We start from the raw sequence: 17721 nt of genomic DNA on the forward strand, positions 1-17721 counted from the left end.
AAGTACTCATTTAGCACCTCACCCATTTCCTCTGGCTCCACACATAGATTCCCATCTCTGTCCTTGAGTGGGCCAACCCTTTCCCTGGTTATCCTCTTGCTCTTTATATATGTATAAAAAGCCTTGGGATTTTCCTTAATCCTGTTTGCCAATGACTTTTCATGACCCCTTTTCGCTCTCCTAACACCTTGCTTAAGTTCCTTCCTACTGTCTTTATATTCCTCAAGTGCTTCATCTGTTCCTAGCCTTCCAGCCCTTACAAATGCTTCCTTTTTCTTTTTAACGAGGCTCACAATATCCCATGTTATCCAAGCTTCCCGAAACTTGCCAAACTTGTCTTTCTTCCTCACAGGAACATGCTGGTCCTGGATTCTAATCAGCTGACGTTTGAAAGACTCCCACATGTCAGATGTTGATTTACCCTCAAACAGCCGCCTCCAATCTAAATTCTAAGTTCCTGCCTAATGTTGTTATAATTAGCCTTCCCCCAATTTAGCACCTTCACCCGAGGACTACTCTTATCCTTATCCACAAGTACCTTAAAACTTATGGAAAGCAGAATGCTTTCGCAGCAAGAAAGTTGGCCATTTTGGGAAGATGTGCTAAAGTAAAAGCTCTACTTTCACAGGTTCTAACGGAAAAGTCTTCATGCATAGAGCTATTAATGATGATGAACAATGTCCATCAGACGAGAAATCAAAAAACTTCCTTGGTGAGATCAATGGCCCGAATCATGCATTCTGGACTGTCGTGTCAACAGATACATCACGAACTTTAAAAACTAGACACTGGACCAAGTGTAACAGTTTAATCAGACAATGAACTGCGGTTATCAAAGCATTGCCTGCAACCAACAGAAACTTTGTTGCACGTCCCGGAGGGATTGAACTGAAAGTCAAGGGAAAGCTACAGGCAACACTCCAATCCAAGAGAAAGCAGATATTGTAAGCACTGTATGTTCTACAAAATCAAGAATTTTCTCTTTTAAGTAGAAGAGCTTGTATAGACCTCAATCTTATCAGGAAAGTGGAAGAAGTTAAGCAGCAAGAATCCAAGAGTCACTGCCAAAAAGATTTTCTGAAATTATTTACTGGTCTAGGAAGATTTAAGGCCGAATATAGTATTACTTTGCGAAGAGATGCTGAACTTGTGTGTCTTTTCATGCCTTGGAAGATACCACACTCACTAATGAAGCAAGTCCTATGTGGATTAGCACAAACAGAACTGTTGATGGGAAGGAAGCTCAGAACACAACTTCCCATCCTACCCCAAAAAGTACTTCCAGGACTAGAAGTCCAGGATTATCAGAGCGTTCAAGACAGAGAAAAGTCTTATTGAAAAGAACAAGCTTATAACTAAAACAGGAGATACCGTATCAGGAACCTACCCAAGTTGATGGAATTAGAAAAGATATAGGTATGAGACCAAGGCAGAGAAGGAGTAATCATCCGGAGAGGTGATAATCAACAGAGATCGTATTTAGTTCATACTTCAGAAGGTACGAGAAGAAGAAATAGGAGAAATCTTATTTCTATTCATCAAAAACGTCAATCAGTCATACATTTAGATGAGCACAGCAGGATGTACAATGTGCAAATGTAGTCACCTTTCCTGACCTGGTTAGGTCATTATAGGTTTACTACACAGAATCCATGAGGGAGGCACTATGCTCCTACCTCTGATCTCCTTGGCTAGCTCCAGCCATGCCGTCTATGCAGTAGCAGGCTTCTGCTGCCTGTTGTTGGGGAGGAGTCTCTCTCCGGCTACTCAGTGCCCGCAGCAGTGCATTGTCAACTCGAGGCACAACCCTTGACCATCCTGAATCCATGCAGCTTACAACTCCCAACTCCTCCAAATTCCATCTTTGGCCTGGCCCTTTAAATATTTGAGTTGAGATCTTGTGATACGGGTTTATACCACATCCATTGCCACGTACCATACACCAATCCCAGAGTAATATTATAATTACGTAGCTCCATTGAAATACCCCAGACTGATGCGCTAAATCATCTTCCAGGCTTTGCACCTGATATCGGAGCTGCCACCCAGCTCTGCAGGCGCCTTGGAGTTATAATTGAGGCCCAAAAATTAGACCTTCCTGGAAGAGTTCTTCATTGGTTATGGGTTGTCTTTTCCTGGCTTTGATTGATGGGTTCAGTATTGATCCATTGCTCTGATATCAATGTTAAATTTGAGTCAATCTAGTGCAAATTGAAATTTGCATGAGTGGCACAGTGTGACCACCAGCAGTGTGACAGACACATGCTTGATGCAAGACTTTTATATTATACTTAAAAATATTTATAAAACAACACACACACACACAAACACAAACATTTATATATGTTCAATTTAGATAGAGGCTGGTGCCAAAGGAATACATGAGGTGACATTGAGTGCTTTGCTTTATGAACCCAGATACCCTGACTGTCCCCTGATACCCTTACTGCTCCCTGACACCCTTACTGTCCCCTGATACCCTTGCTGTTCCTGATACCCTTCCTGTTCATGATACCCTTACTGTATCCTGATACTCTTGCTGTTGCTGATACTGTTATGAACGCTGGACTTTGTAACTTAATAATGTTTTAAAAATTGTGATTTTTAAAAGTTCAAGATGGAGTCCAGAGGGGCAAATAACCTCACCTCCACTCTACAAAAGGATAAGACAGAATGCTTGGTTACCAGGACAGCAGAGAACGAAGATCAAAGAGTTTCTTTTGAAAAACAGAGAATACAGGGCTAACACCTGAAGTATAATGGGTTTCGCTCTCCCAGACTTTCAGGTCATAAAACAAGCATTTCGTAAGATGCAAATGTACCAGGCTGTTGTTAGCACCTGGCTACAATGGAAGGACCAAGTGGCTCTGTGAAAGCAGACTTCTGGACTCTGCATATTGATACAATAAAATAAGCTGTGAACTTTTGAGTCCAGATAAATTTAACAGACTTTCTGAAGGCAGACGATTGTAAGAAGGGAACCCAGTGGTTGCAGCCTGAGAGCAGGCTGTAAGGAAGACAACTAGTGGTGGCAACTGGAGAGAGAAAGAGGACACCTGCTGTCAGAAGCCAGATACAGAATAAGGCTGCGAAGACTTGAGCCTGTTTTGAAAGTTGAAGCTTGTGGAGAAGTAGAAGACCAGCAGGATCATCAGGAATCACCTTATTTACAGACATCCAGGTCAAAAATGCTTGGAGAGATGAGTGAAGAGGACATGGATTTTTGAAATGGTCTCAGAGATCCAACCCATTGCAACTGGGAGGAGATCGGGACTTTTAACTGCAAAGGATTTCACCATCGAAAAGGACTGTGTAACGGTTAAGTGTAGTGTGAGGTTTTCAAGTATTATATTAAGTAAGTATCTTTCCTTGTAATTTGGGGTATCATCTTCTTACAAAGTACTATTCAGTTAATTGGGTATTTCTTTTATTTTAGTTCTTATAATAAAAGGCTTATGACATGAAATCTTGTCGTATAATTCTTGAAATTGGTCTGGGGGTTCATATCCTGGTTTTTTGACATTAACGGTCTCAGTGAGGTCGTCACAATACCCTTACTGTCCCCGATAACTTTACAGTTCCTTGATACCCTTATTGTCCCTGATTCCCTTACTCTCCCCAGATGCCATGACTGTGCGCTGATACCTCTACTTTTTTTAATTCGTTCATGGGATGTAGGCATCGCTGGCTGGGCCAGCTTTTATTGCCCATCCCTAATTACTCTTGAGAAGGTGGTGATGAGCTGCCTTCTTGAATCGCTGCAATCCTTGGGGTGTAGGTACAGCAGCAGTGCTGTTAGGAAGGGAGTTGCAGGATTTTGACCCAGCAACAGTGAAGGAACGGCAATATAGTTCCAAGTCAGGATGGTGTGTGGCCTGGAAGAGAACTTGTAGGTGGTGGTGTTTCCATGCATCTGCTGCCCTTGTCCTTCTCGGTGGTAGAGGTCGTGGGTTTGGAAGGTGCTGTCTAAGGAGCCTTGGTGAGTTGCTGCGGTACATCTTGAAGATGGCACACACTGCTGCCACTGTGCATCATTGGCAAAGGGGAAAATTGCTGAAGGTGGTGGATGGAATGCCAATCAAGCAGGCTGCTTTGTCCTGGATGGTGTTGAGCTTCTTGAGTGTTGTTGGAGCTGTACTTATCCAGGCAGGTGGAGAGTATTCCATTACACTCCCCTAGGAACATAGGAACATAGGAGCAGGAGTAGGCCTGATACTCTTACTGTCACTGATGCCTTTACTGTCCCCTGATACCTTTATTGTTCCCTGATACCCTTACTGTTCCTGAGACCCTTACTGTCCCCGTTACCTTTACTGCCTTGTACTGTTGTGATATTGCTTTAACTGTTTGAATACTAATTAACATACTGCTGAATATGTTTAGTATACATCATCATGGGAAGTGATGCAAGCTAACAAGTGATACAGTAGTTGGAGCAGTGCTAGTCAGCAGGTAGCTTGTGTATCTAATAACTCTCTTGTAACTCTGTTATTCTGTAATAAAGAACCCTTCACTCAACTTATCAGTCACTCCCATGGTGCTTGGTGCATTTGTGCTATGAACCTAATAACACAATATGGTGGCAGCAATGCAGAGGCGCTTGACGTGTTAGTAACAGTATTTGACATGATGATAGAAATCATGAGCGCAATATCGTGGATGATGGTTTCTCTTGTTGCAAAGCCATAAAAGCATTGTCCAACTCTGAAGATAGATGGAGGACGCAGCGGCAGAGCGACCTAAGGCCAGGTTTGAAGACAAACCTCAAGCATCAATACTCCAGGAGAGTGTGAGTAAACGAAGGGGGTAGTTTATTTGAATGGTGGTCAGTAACAAAGGTAGTATTCAGGCAGAATCAGGCTCAAAAGAAGAAAAGCGCATCAGTTCGAATTGGACCACCATAATGCACCACCATAATGCGTCATGGTTTTCCTGCCAAAAGAGCTTTGTGGGCAGAGTCTCCCCATGCAGAGGCTGAAAGCCCACACTGCAACCATGGAGTTCAGGGTGTGGCAGAGGTCTGGTGCTGCAGGCTCAGTAGTCTTGTAGTGTTTTTTTACTTGAAAGAAAACTATTAAAAATGAAATAATTTAAGGGGAAAGCTCTGGAAGAATTCTTGCGAGCAAGAAATTTTGACACAATGACCTCTAGATATCCAGCCATGAATTGGAAGGTTCCAGATGTCCTTCACGAATTCCAACTCTTTCGACAACATATGGAGTTATGCTTTTTAGATCTGGCAATCATAGAACTCAACAAGCAAGCAATAAAAATAAAGATAACAATTGACAATGAAGGTCTCCATCCCATCGACACTTCTGGACTGTCAGAAGCAGAACAGAAAGACCCAAGACCCAGCTAAACTCTGGACAATGCTAGAAGACCAAATGAGAGTCAAGGTCAATATCAGGATCCATTGACTCAAACTGATGGCCTATAGGCAACAGCCCAAAGAAATTATTAACCAATTTGTCAGCAGATGTCGGGAAAGAGTGAAAGATTGTGATTTCTCAGACACAGAACTCCCTGAGAGGATAATGAAGCTGGTAATTGCATCAACTCCAACAGAGGCATTGATTTGCTTGATAAGAAAACAGGATACAACATTGACAGTCTCCTTAAAGATGGCAGAAAATATGAAGCCATAGCTGCAAGCAGACAATATATACAAGCGCTTAGAACAGCAACAACCATAGGTGAGGTAGCCAAGACATCTCGGCAGGGCAAGGAGTGCAGCAAGTGCGGTACAGTGCATCAGCCATTAAACTGAGACCTGCAAGGCCTGTGGTCTAAAGGAACACTTGACGTGACTGCGTAGGTAATCTGGCAGTGAAGTCACAGCTCAATAAAAAATGGACACCTCCTAGTGGCAAGAATAAAAAAGATTTCACAAAACACCAGTTCAAGCATAGGCATATCATGCAGTAGGCAAAGACCTGGACAGCAAAGAAGGCACTGAAAGTGAACAATCTGTCCATACGGTGACAGTCACACAGCACATGGATGCAATCACACAACTGGAAACATTCACCACAGTCGAAATCATATGTCCTAGCAAGAGTGGCTAGCACAAGCTGCGACTGAAGATAGATACCGGGACAAGCACCAACATTTTACCATTGTGGATACTCAAAGACATGTACCTAGTGAAGTGGGAGTCCATATTACAGCCAACAAGAGCTAGACGCACCACATATAATGGTTCACCAATCAACTGCGTGGGAGCATTGATGTTGAAGTGCAGATATGGAAGTTCTGCATGGTCACCACAAGTTTTCTACGTTATTAACACTAATGGTCCAGCATTAGCAGGACTAGCAGAATGCAGTGAACTTCGGATCATGATGATTCACGTGACCAGTAAAATGCCAATGTTGGCTAATCTAGACAAGTGTGGCCCTATTGAGTCCATTCAAGATCTGCCCAAAGATACCCAGATAGATTTGACGCTGTGGGCATTTTATAGGGGATGCTGTTTGAATAACTTGAAGATAGACAAGTCTCCCGGGCCTGACGGGGTATATCCAAGGATGTTATGGGAAGCAAGGGATGAAATTGCAGAGCCGCTGGCAATGATCTTTTCATCTTCTCTGTTGACGGGGGTGGTACCAGGTGATTGGAGGGTGGCAAATGTTGTGCCCCTGTTCAAGAAAGGGAATAGGAACAACCCTGGGAATTACAGGCCAGTTAGTCTTACTTCGGTGGTAGGCAAGTTGATGGAAAAGGTGCTGAGGGATAGGATTTCTGAGCATCTGGAAAGACACTGCTTGATTCGGGACAGTCAGCACGGTTTTGTGAGGGGTAGGTCTTGCCTCACAAGCCTGATTGAATTCTTTGAGCAGGTGACCAAGCAAGTGGATGAGGGTAAACCAGTGGATGTGGTGTACATGGATTTTAGTAAGGCATTTGATAAGGTCCCCCATGGTAGACTTATGGAGAAAGTCAGGAGGCATGGGATAGTGGGGAATGTGGCCAGTTGGATTAAGAATTGGCTCACTGATAGAAGGCAGAGAGTGGTCTTAGATGGTAAATACTCAGCCTGGAGCCCAGTTACCAGTGGCGTGCCACAGGGATCAGTTCTGGGTCCTCTCCTGTTTGTGATTTTTATTAACGACTTGGATGAGGAAGTCGAAGGGTGGGTCAGTAAATTTGCAGATGATACAAAGGTTGGTGGAGTTGTGGATACCGAGGAGGGCTATTGTCGTCTGCAAAGGGACTTGGATAGGTTGCAGTGCTGGGCTGAAAAGTGGCAGATGGAGTTTAACCCTGAAAAGTGTGAGGTCGTCCATTTTGGAAGGACAAACACGAATGCAAAATACTGGGTTAACGGTAGGGTTCTTGGGCATGTGGAGGAGCAGAGAGACCTTGGGGTCTATGTGCATAGATCGTTGAAAGTTGCAACTCAAGTGGATAGGGCTGTGAAGAAGGCATATGGGGTGTTAGCGTTCATTAGCAGAGGGATTGAATTTAAGAGCCGTGAGGTGATGATGCAGCTGTACAGGACCTTGGTAAGGCCTCATTTGGAGTACTGTGTGCAGTTCTGGTCGCCTCATTTTAGGAAGGATGTGGAAGCCTTGGAGAGGGTGCAGAGGAGATTTACCAGGATGTTGCCTGGAATGGAGAATAAGTCTTACGAGGAAAGGCTGAACATTCTAGGCCTCTTCTCATTAGAACGGAGAAGGATGAGGGGTGACATGATAGAGGTTTATAAGATGATCAGGGGAATAGATAGGGTAGACAGTCAGAAACTTTTTCCCCGGGTGGAGCAAAGCGTTACAAGGGGTCATAAATTTAAGGTGAAGGGTGGGAGATATAAGGGGGATGTCAGGGGAAGGTTCTTTACCCAGAGAGTGGTCGGGGCATGGAATGCCTTGCCTGGGGAAGTTGTTGAGTCAGAAACTTTAGGGACTTTCAAACGGCTTTTAGATAGGTATATGGATAAAGGAGAATGATGGGGTATAGATTAAATTGTCCTTGACAGAGGACAAAGGATCGGCACAACATCGTGGGCCGAAGGGCCTGTTCTGTGCTGTATTTTTCTATGTTCTATGTTCTATGTTCACTTGAAGGATGATGCTGTTCCCTCCATAGATCTAGCACAGAAGTACAGTGTCCACATAAAGGACAAGCTGAAAGCTGAACTTGACACAATGGAACAACAAGGGATTATTCACCGTGTTCAGCAACACACTCTATAACCGCTGTAATTAAGAAAGATGGTACCATTAGAGTATACCTGGATCCCAGAAGATTGAATCACGCACTTGACAGATATTCTCACAAAATTCCTACTTTAGAAGAGCTCAATCCTAAGCGAGAGCCAAGTTTTTCTTGAAGTTGGATGCGCAACATGGATACTGCTCAGTCCACCTTTCCAAAGATACACAGGAGCTAACAACTTTCAGAACACCATTTGGGAGGTTTTTCTTTCTATGGTTGCCAACAGCATATGGATCACATTACTGAGAGTGTTCCTGACTGTGTTTGCATTGTGGATAACATAGCGTTCTTCCGAAGTACCAAGGAAGAGCATGACAAGAATCTTCACATTCTAATGGAGATGGCTAGAAGAGAAGGTATTGTGTTTCATAGCAAAAAATGTGCTATCAATGTGAGCCATATTAATTTTTTTTGGTTCACTTGACTGTGACATTGGAATACTTCTAGATCCAGGACATCGAGGATGTACAGGCAATGCCTACTCCTCAAGACAAGCAAGACTTACAAAGGTGTTTAGGGCTGTTTAACTTTCTAGATTTCCTTTCTAACTTTCCAGGTCTCTCTTATCTGAGAGACTGGAGCGGCAGGCTGTGGCTGCAGCTGTGGCTGCATTGGTGTGCACTGGGTTTGAAAAGTGGGGAGAAAAAATAACAGTGAAATCATGGGAAATCTGTAAGGGTGCCTCCACGGTACAGGGAAAGAAGCTGATTGGCAAGTAACTGGTAAGTTATTCCACTTATTGCATTAGCAATAGTTTTTAAAACTAAGTAATGGCAGGGCAGCTCGACCAAGTGGAATGTGCGTATCTGGGAAGTCTTGGGCGCACCATGTGTCCTTCACAAGCACATCTGCAAGAAGTGTTACCAACTGCAGAAGTTTGAGCTCTGGGCTTTGGAACTCGAGCGGCAACTAGAATCACTGTGGCACATCTGTGAGGCAGATAACTATGTGGATAGCATGTTTCAGGAGGTAGTCACCATGGAGCTCAAGAGAGCACAGGCAAAGAGGGACTGGGTGGCAGCCAGACAGACAAGCAAGTCAAGGCAGGTAGTGCAGGAGTCCCTGGATGGCATCCCACTTTCTAACCAGTATTCAGTTCTGAGTACGGATGGGAGAGAGGGTTGCTCTGGAGAGTGCAGCGAGAGTCATGAACAGAGCACCATGGGTGGCTCAGCTGTGCAGGGAGGGAGGAGAAAAGACAAGAGAGCAATAGCTGTAGGGGATTCTATAGTTAGGGGAACAGGTAGGTGTTTCTGTGGTCGCAGACGTGATTCCAGGATGGTATGTTACCTCCCTGGTGCAAGGGTCATGCATATCACCAAGCAGCTACAGAGCATTCTGGAGGGTAAGGGTGCACAGCCAGAGGTCATGGTCTACATTGGTAGCAACAATATAGGAAGAAAGAGGGATGAGGTCCTGCAGGCTGAGTTTAGGGAGTTAGGAAAGAGATTAGCAAACAGGACCTCAAAGGTAGTAATCTCCAGATTACTCTCAAGGTCATGTGCTAGTGAGTATAGAAAAAGGAGAATACATCAGATGAATGCATGGCTGGAGAGATGGTGCAGGAGGGAGGGCTTCAAATTTCTGGGCCATTGGGACCGGTTCTGGGGAAGGTAGGACCTTTAAAAACCAGATGGTCTGCCCCTGAACAGGACTGGGATAAATATCCTTGCAGGCAAGTTTGCTAGTGCTGTTGTGGATGGTTTAATCTAGTTTGGCAGGGGGATGGGAACCTGAGGGCAGTTTCAGATAGGACAATTTCAGGGGAGGGAACGGGAGGCAAAAAATTAATAAGTGACTCTGAAAGACAGAAGAAGCAAAGGTTAAAAAGTGTGCAGCACAGGAATTTGGCAGTGTTAAAAGGTATTTATTTAAATGCAAGGAGGATAGTAAATAAAGCTGATGAGCTGATGGCACAGATAGACACATGGCAACATGATATCATTGCTATAACAGAAACTTGGCTTAAAGAGGGGCAAGAATGGCAGCTCAACATCCCTGGATAGAGTTTTCAGGCAGGATAGAGAAGGGGATAAAAAAGGAGGGGGTGTAGCATTATTGGTTAAAGAATCAATAACAGCTGTGAGGAGGGATGATATGGGTGGAGGCCATATGGGTGGAGCTCAGAAATAAAAAAGGGGCAGCCACACTACTAGGAGTGTACTATAGATTCCCAAATAGTGAGAGGGAAATGGAAGAACAAATATGTCGGCAAATTTCTGAGTGCAAAAACTATAGGACAATAATAGTTGGGGATTTCAACTACCCTAATATCAACTGGGATGCAAACAGTGTGACGGGCATAGAGGGGACTAAATTATTGAACTACATTTAAGGGAACATTTTTAGCCAGCACGTATCAAGCCCAACGAGAGGGCTTTAGTCTTCGGTAATGAAGCTGGGTAAATGGATGAAGTAGCAGTGGGTGACCATTCTGGAGATAGTGACCATCATACAGTTAGTTTTAGCATAATCATGGAAAAGGACAAAGATAAAACAGGAGTAAAAGTTCTAAATTGGGAGAAGGCAAATTTTACAAAACTGAGAGGTGACCTGGCGAAAGTAGACTGGATAAAGCTACTTGAAGGAAAATCAGTGGCAAACCAGTGGGAGGCATTCAAAAGCAAGATTGTACAGGCACAGTGTAGGCATGTCTCCACAAAGGTAAAGGGTGGTACTGCCAAATCTTGTGCCCCCTGGTTATTGAGAACCTTACAGGGTAAGTTAAAGCAGAAAAAGAAAGTTTATGGCGATCACAAAAAACTTAATACTTTAGAAAGCCTAGAGGAGTATGAAGAGTGCAGGGGGTGAAGTAAAAAAGGAAATTAGAAAAGCAGAGAGAGGACATGCAAAATTATTGGCAGGTAAAATCAAGGAAACCTGAAGATGATTTATCAGTACATTAAGAGCAAGAGGATAACTAAGGAAAGGGTATGGCCTATCAGAGATGTACAAGGTAACTTATACATGGATGCAGAAGATGTAGGCAGGGTTCTTAATGAGTTTTTTGTTTCTGTTTTCACAAAGGAGAGGGATGATTCAGATATTATAGTAAAAGAGGAGGAGTGTGAAATATTAGATACAATAAGCATAATGAGAGAGGAAATACTAGAGGGTCTGACATCCTTGAAAGTGGATAAATCAGCAGGACTGGATGGATTGCACTCCAGGTTGTTAAAGGAAGCCAGGGAGGAAATTGCGGATGTGCTAAGGATCATCTTCAAATCTTCACTGGATACAGGCGAGATGCCAGAGGGTTGAAGGTCTGCGAACATTATACCATTGTTTAAAAAGGGAGCGAGGGATAGGCCAAATAATTATGGGCTGATCAGTCTGACCTCAGTGGTGGGTAAATTATTAGAATCAATTCTGAGAAACAGGATAAACTGCCTTTTAGAAAGGTATGGATTAATCAGCATAGATATGTTAAGGGAAGGTCATGTCTTACTAACTTGATTGAGTTTTTTGAGGACGTAACAAGGAGGATTGATGAGGGTAGTGCAGTGTACGTTGTCTACATGGATTTTAGTAGGGCATTTGACAAGGTCCCACATGGCAGACTGGTCAGTAAAATGAAAGCCCATGGGATATAGGGGAATGTGGCAAGTTGGATCCAAAACTGGCTCAGTGACAGGAAACAAAGGGTAGTGGTTGACGGATGTTTTTGCGAATGGAAAGCGGTTTCCAGTGGTGTTCCACAGGGCTCAGTGCTGGGTCCCTTGCTGTTTGTGGTATATATTAATGATTTGGACTTAAATGTAGGAGGCATGATTGGGAAATTTGCTGATGACACAAAAATTGGCCATGTAGTTGATAGTGAAGAGGATAGCTGTAGACTCCATATGATATCAATGGTTTGGCTCAGTGGGTGAAAAAGTGGCAAATTGAATTCAATCCAGATAAGTGTGAGGTAATGCATTCGGGGAGGGCAAACAAAACGAGGGAATACACAATAAACGGAAGGATATTGAGAGGGGTAGAACAAGTGAGAGACCTTGGAGTGCATGTCCACTGGTCCCTGAAGGTGGAAGGACAGGTAGATAGAGTGGTGAAGAAGGCATATGGAATGATTTCCTTTATTGGCTGAGGTATAGAATACGAAAGCAGGGATGTACTGCTGGAACTGTATAAAACGCTGGTTAAGCCACAGCTGGAGTAGTGTGTACTGTTCTGGTCACCACATTACAGGAAGAACGTAATTGCTCTGGAGAGAGTACAGAGGAGATTTAACAGAATGTTGTCAGGCCTTGAAAGTTGCAGCTAGAGGAAAGATTGGATCGGCTAGGGTTATTTTCCTTAGAACAGAGGAGGCTGAGGGGTGACTTTGTAAAGTCACAATACAAAGTAAAATTACAATAGAATTTTCAGACGTGATAGGGGAGGGGGTTAAAGAGGAGGTGGCATTACTCTGTTGATTAATGAGTCAATTACTGCAGTAAGGAGGGATGATATCTTAGAAGGCTCCTCTAATGAGGCTATATGGGTAGAACTTAAAAAAAAAGGGGGCTATCACTTGGCTGGGCGTGTACTACAGGCCTCCAAACAGTCTGGGAGAGATAGAGGAGCAGATATGTTGGCAAATCTCAGAGAGGTGCAAAAATGATAGGGTAATAATAGTAGGGGATTTCAACTTCCCCTATATTAGAGGGGATAGTATCAGTGCAAAAAGGCTTAAAGGGGGCAGAATTCTTCAAGTGCATTCAGGAGAGCTTTTTGAGCCAGTACATAGAGAGTCCTACAAAAGGAGGAGTGGTACTGGACCTAATCCTAGGGAATGAAGCCAGACAAGTGGCAGTGTGGGAGCATTTCGGGGATAGTGACCATAACTCTGTAAGATTTAAGGACATGTTATGGAAAAGGACATAGAGGGACCAGAAATAAGAGTACTGAATTAGGGGAAGGCAGATTTCAATATGATAAAACAGGATCTGGCCAAAGTGAACTGGGAGCAGCTTCTTATAGGAAAGTCTACTTCAGACCAATGGGAGTCATTTAGAAAGGAGATTGTGAGGGTTCAGGTCCCGCATGTTCCCTTAAAGGTGAAGAGTAGGACCAACAAGTCCAGGGAACCCTGGATGTCAAGGGATATAGAGGATTGGATAAGGAAAAAAACAGGAGGCGTATGGCAGATTCAGAGTGCTGAAAACAGTGGAGGTCTGAGAAGAGTATAGAAAGTATAGGGGAGTACTTAAAAAAGAAATTAGGAGAGCGAAGAGGGGGCATGAAAAAACACTGGCAGACAAGATAAAGGAAACACGCAAGGCGTTTTATCAGTTTGTTAGGGGCAAGAGGATAACCAGGGAAAAAGTGGGGCCCCTTTAGACATCTAAGACGCAATCTGTGTGTGGAGCCGGAGGACATAGGTGAGGTTTTGAACGATTGCTTTTCATCTGTGTTCACTATGGAGAAGGACGATGTAAGTGTAGTGATCAGGGAGAGGGATTGTGATATACTTGATCAAATTAGCATTGAAAAGGAGGAAGTATTAACTGTATTAGTGGGCTTAAAGGTGGATAAATCCTCAGGCCCAGATGAGATGTATCCCAGGCTGCTATGTGAGGCAAGGGAGGAGATCGCAGGGGCTCTGACTCAAATTTTCAGATCCTCTCTGGCCACAGGAAAGGTGCCAAAGGACTGGAGGACAGCGAATGTGGTGCCATTATTCAAGAAAGATAGCAGGGATAAACCAGGTAATTATAGGCCTGTGAGTCTAGCGACAGTGGTAGGGAAGCTACAGGAAAAAATTCTGAGAGACAGGATTAATCTCCACTTGGAGTGGCAGGGATTGATCAGGGATAGTCAGCATGGCTTTGTTAGGGGGAGATCATGTCTAAGAAATTTGATTGAATTTTTCAAGGCGGTGACTAGAGTTGTAGATGAGGGTAAAGCAGTTGATGTAGTCTACATGGACTTTGGTAAGGCTTTTGATAAGGCTCCACATGGGAAATTGGTTAAGAAAGTAAAAGCCCATGGGATCCAGGGTAATTTGGCAAATTGGATTCAGATTTACTTAGTGGAAGGAGGCAGAGGGTTTTTTTGCAAATGGAAGCCTGTGACCAGTGGGGTACCACAGGGATCGATGCGAGGACCCTTACTGTTTGTAGTGTATGTTAATGATTTAGACTTGAATATAGGAGGTATGATCAGTAAGTTCGCAGACAACACGATAATTGGTGGTGTCGTAAATAGTGAGGAGGAAGGCCTTAGATTACAAGGCGATATAGATGGGTGGTAAGATGGGCGGAACTGTGGCAAATGGAATTTAATCCTGAGAAGTGTGAGGGGATGCACTTTGGGAGGACTAAGCGGGAGGCCCGCTTGATTGGCACCCCATCTACAAACATTCACTCCCTCCACCACCGACGCACAGTGGCAGCAGTGTGTACCATCTACAAGATGCACTGCAGCAATGCACCAAGGCTCCTTCGACAGTACCTTCCAAACCCGCAACCTCTACCAACTAGAAGGACAAGGGCAGCAAATACATGGGAACACCACCACCTGCAAGTTCCCCTCCAAGTCACACACCACCCTGACTTGGAATTATATCGCCGTTCCTTCACTGTCGCTGGGTCAAAATCCTGGAACTCCCTTCCTAACAGCACTGTGGGTGTACCTACCCCACATGGACTGCAGCGGTTCAAGAAGGCAGCTCACCACCACCTTCTCAAGGGCAATTAGGGATGGGCAATAAATGCTGGCCTGGCCAGCGACGCCCACATCCCGTGAATGAATAAAAAAAAACAAGGCAAGAGAATATACAATGGATGGTAGGACCCTAGGAAGTACAGAGGATCAGAGGGACCTTGGGGTGCTTGTCCATATATCACTGAAGGCAGCAGCACAGGTAGATAAGGTGGTTAGGAAGGCATATGGGATACATGCCTTTATTAGCCGAGGCATGGAATATAAGAGCAGGGAGGTTATGATGGAGCTGTATAAAATGCTGGTTAGGCCGCAGCTGGAGTACTGTGTACAGTTCTGGGCACCACACTATAGGAAGGATGTGATTGCAATGGAGAGGGTGCAGAGGAGATTCATCAGGATGTTGCCTAGGCTGGAGCGTTTCAGCTATGAAGAGAGACTGGATAGCCTGGGGCTGTTTACCTTGGAGCGGAGAAGGCTGAAGGGGGACATGATTGAGGTATACAAAATTATGAGGGGCATTGATAGGATAGATAGGAAGAAACTTTTTCCCTTAGTGAAGAGGTCATTACCTAGGGGGCATAGAGTTAAGGTAAGGGGCAGGAGGTTTAGAGGGGAGTTGAGGAAAAAAATTTTCACCCAGAAGATGGTTAAAATCTGGAACACACTGCCTGAAGGGGTGGTAGAGGCAGGAACACTCACGACATTTAAGAAGTACTTAGATGAGCACTTGAAATGCCATAACATACAAGGCTAAGGGCCAAGTGCGGGGAAGTGGGATTAGTTTTGGACGGATGCTTGATGGTGCAGGCGCTTTAGGCTGAAGAGCCTGTTTCTGTGCTGTAAAACTCTATGACTTAGTTGAGGTGTACAAAATTATAAGAGGCCTAGAAAGAGTAGACAGGAAGGACCTGTTTCCCCTAGCAGAGTGGTCAATTACCAGGGGGCACAGATTTATGGTGATTGGTAGAAGGATTAGAGGGGACACGAGGAAAATCTTTTTCACCCAGATAGTGGTGGGGGCCTGGAATTCACTGCCAGGAACAGTGATGGAGGCAAAAACCCTTAACTCATTTAAGAGTTACCTGGACATGCACCTGAAGTGCTGTAACCTGCAAAGCTATGGGCCAGGTGCTGGAAGGTGGGATTAAATTGGGCAGCTAGATTTTTCAGCCGGCGCAGACATGATGGGCTGAATGGCCTCCTTCTGTGCATTAATTTTTCTGTGGTTCTATGGTTCCGGCGCCATATAGCTTGAACCTTTCTGATAAAGCTTCATTACTGCGTGAACTTCTCAGGAAAGATACATCATTCTTGAGGCATGATGATCATCAGCATGTGTTTGATTCATTAGAACAGTCATTTTCTGCTGAAGACAAGATACCCTTACTGCCCCTGATACTGGCCCCTTACATACCCTTACAGGCCCCCTAACAGTCACCACATGGTAGTACGGGGTAGAAAGGAAGAAATAATGGGTGCTTGTCAGAAAGGTACGGCAAATATCATGGGGGATTTTAATCCACACATAGATTGGAAAAATCAGATGGGCAAAGGTAGGCTAGATGAGGAGGTCATAGAATGTTTTCAGGATAGTTTCTTAGAACAGCACATTCTGGAGCCAACCAGAGAGCAGGCTATACTAGACCAGGTATTGTGCAATGAGATAGGTTTAATTAATGACCTCATAGTGAAAGCACCCCTAGGTAGCAGCGATCATAATATGGTTGAATTTTACATTCAGTTTGAGGGAGAGAAGAGTGGGTCTAAGACGAGTATTTTAAACTTAAAAAATTGCAATTATGAGGGCATGAAAGCAGAGCTAGCAAAAGTGAACAGGAAAAGTAGGTTAAGAGGTCAATAGGGATGCAGTGGCAGAGATTTCAGGGGATATTTGAGAATACACAGAATAGATACATTACAACAAGAAAGAAAAATTCAAAGGGGAGGACCCACCATCCGTGCTTAACTAAAAAAGTTAAAGATAGTATCAAACTACATGAAAAAGCATATAATTGCGCAAAGATGGGAGGCAGGTCAGAAGATTGGACAGAATATAAAAAGCAGCAAAGAACGACTAAAACATTAAAAAGGAGGGAAAAATTAGAGTACGAGAGAAAGCCAGCTAGAAATATAAAGACAGATAGTAAGAGTTTCTATAGATATTTTAAAAAGAAAAGAGTTAACAAAGTGAGCATTGGTCCTATAGAAAGTGAATCTGGGGAATTAATAAGGGAAAATAAGGAGATGGCAGATGAATTGAACGGGTATTTTGCATCAGTCTTCACCATAGAGGATACAAGTAACATCCCAGAAATAGCTGTAAATCAGGGAATGGAAGGGAGGGAGAAACTCAAGAAAATTACAATCACCAGGGAAGTGGTACTGAGCAAATTGTTGGAGCTGTGGGCTGACAAGTCCCTGGGTCCTGATGGACTTCATCCTCGGGTCTTAAAAGTGGCTAGCCAGATAGTTGATGCTTTGGTTTTGATTTTCCATAATTTCCTAGATTAGGAGAAGCTTCCATTAGATTGGAAAATAGCAAATGTTATTCAAAAAAGGAGGGAGACAGAAAGAAGGAAACTACAGGCCAGTTAACTTAACTTCTGTCTTAGGAGAAATGTTAGAAGCTATTATTAAAGACGTTATAGAAGGGCACTTAGAAAAATTCAAGGTAATCAGGCAGAGTCAACATGGTTTTGTGAAAGGGAAATCATATTTAACGAATGTATTGGAGTTCTTTGAGGGAGTTACATGTGCTGTGGATAAAGGGGAACCGGTGAATGTGCTGTACTTAGATTTCCAGAAAGCATTTGATAAGGTGCCACATCAAAGGTTATTGTGGAAAATAAAAGC

This window comes from Heterodontus francisci, chromosome 27, assembly GCF_036365525.1.
Source record: "Heterodontus francisci isolate sHetFra1 chromosome 27, sHetFra1.hap1, whole genome shotgun sequence".
Lineage (NCBI taxonomy): Eukaryota > Metazoa > Chordata > Chondrichthyes > Heterodontiformes > Heterodontidae > Heterodontus > Heterodontus francisci.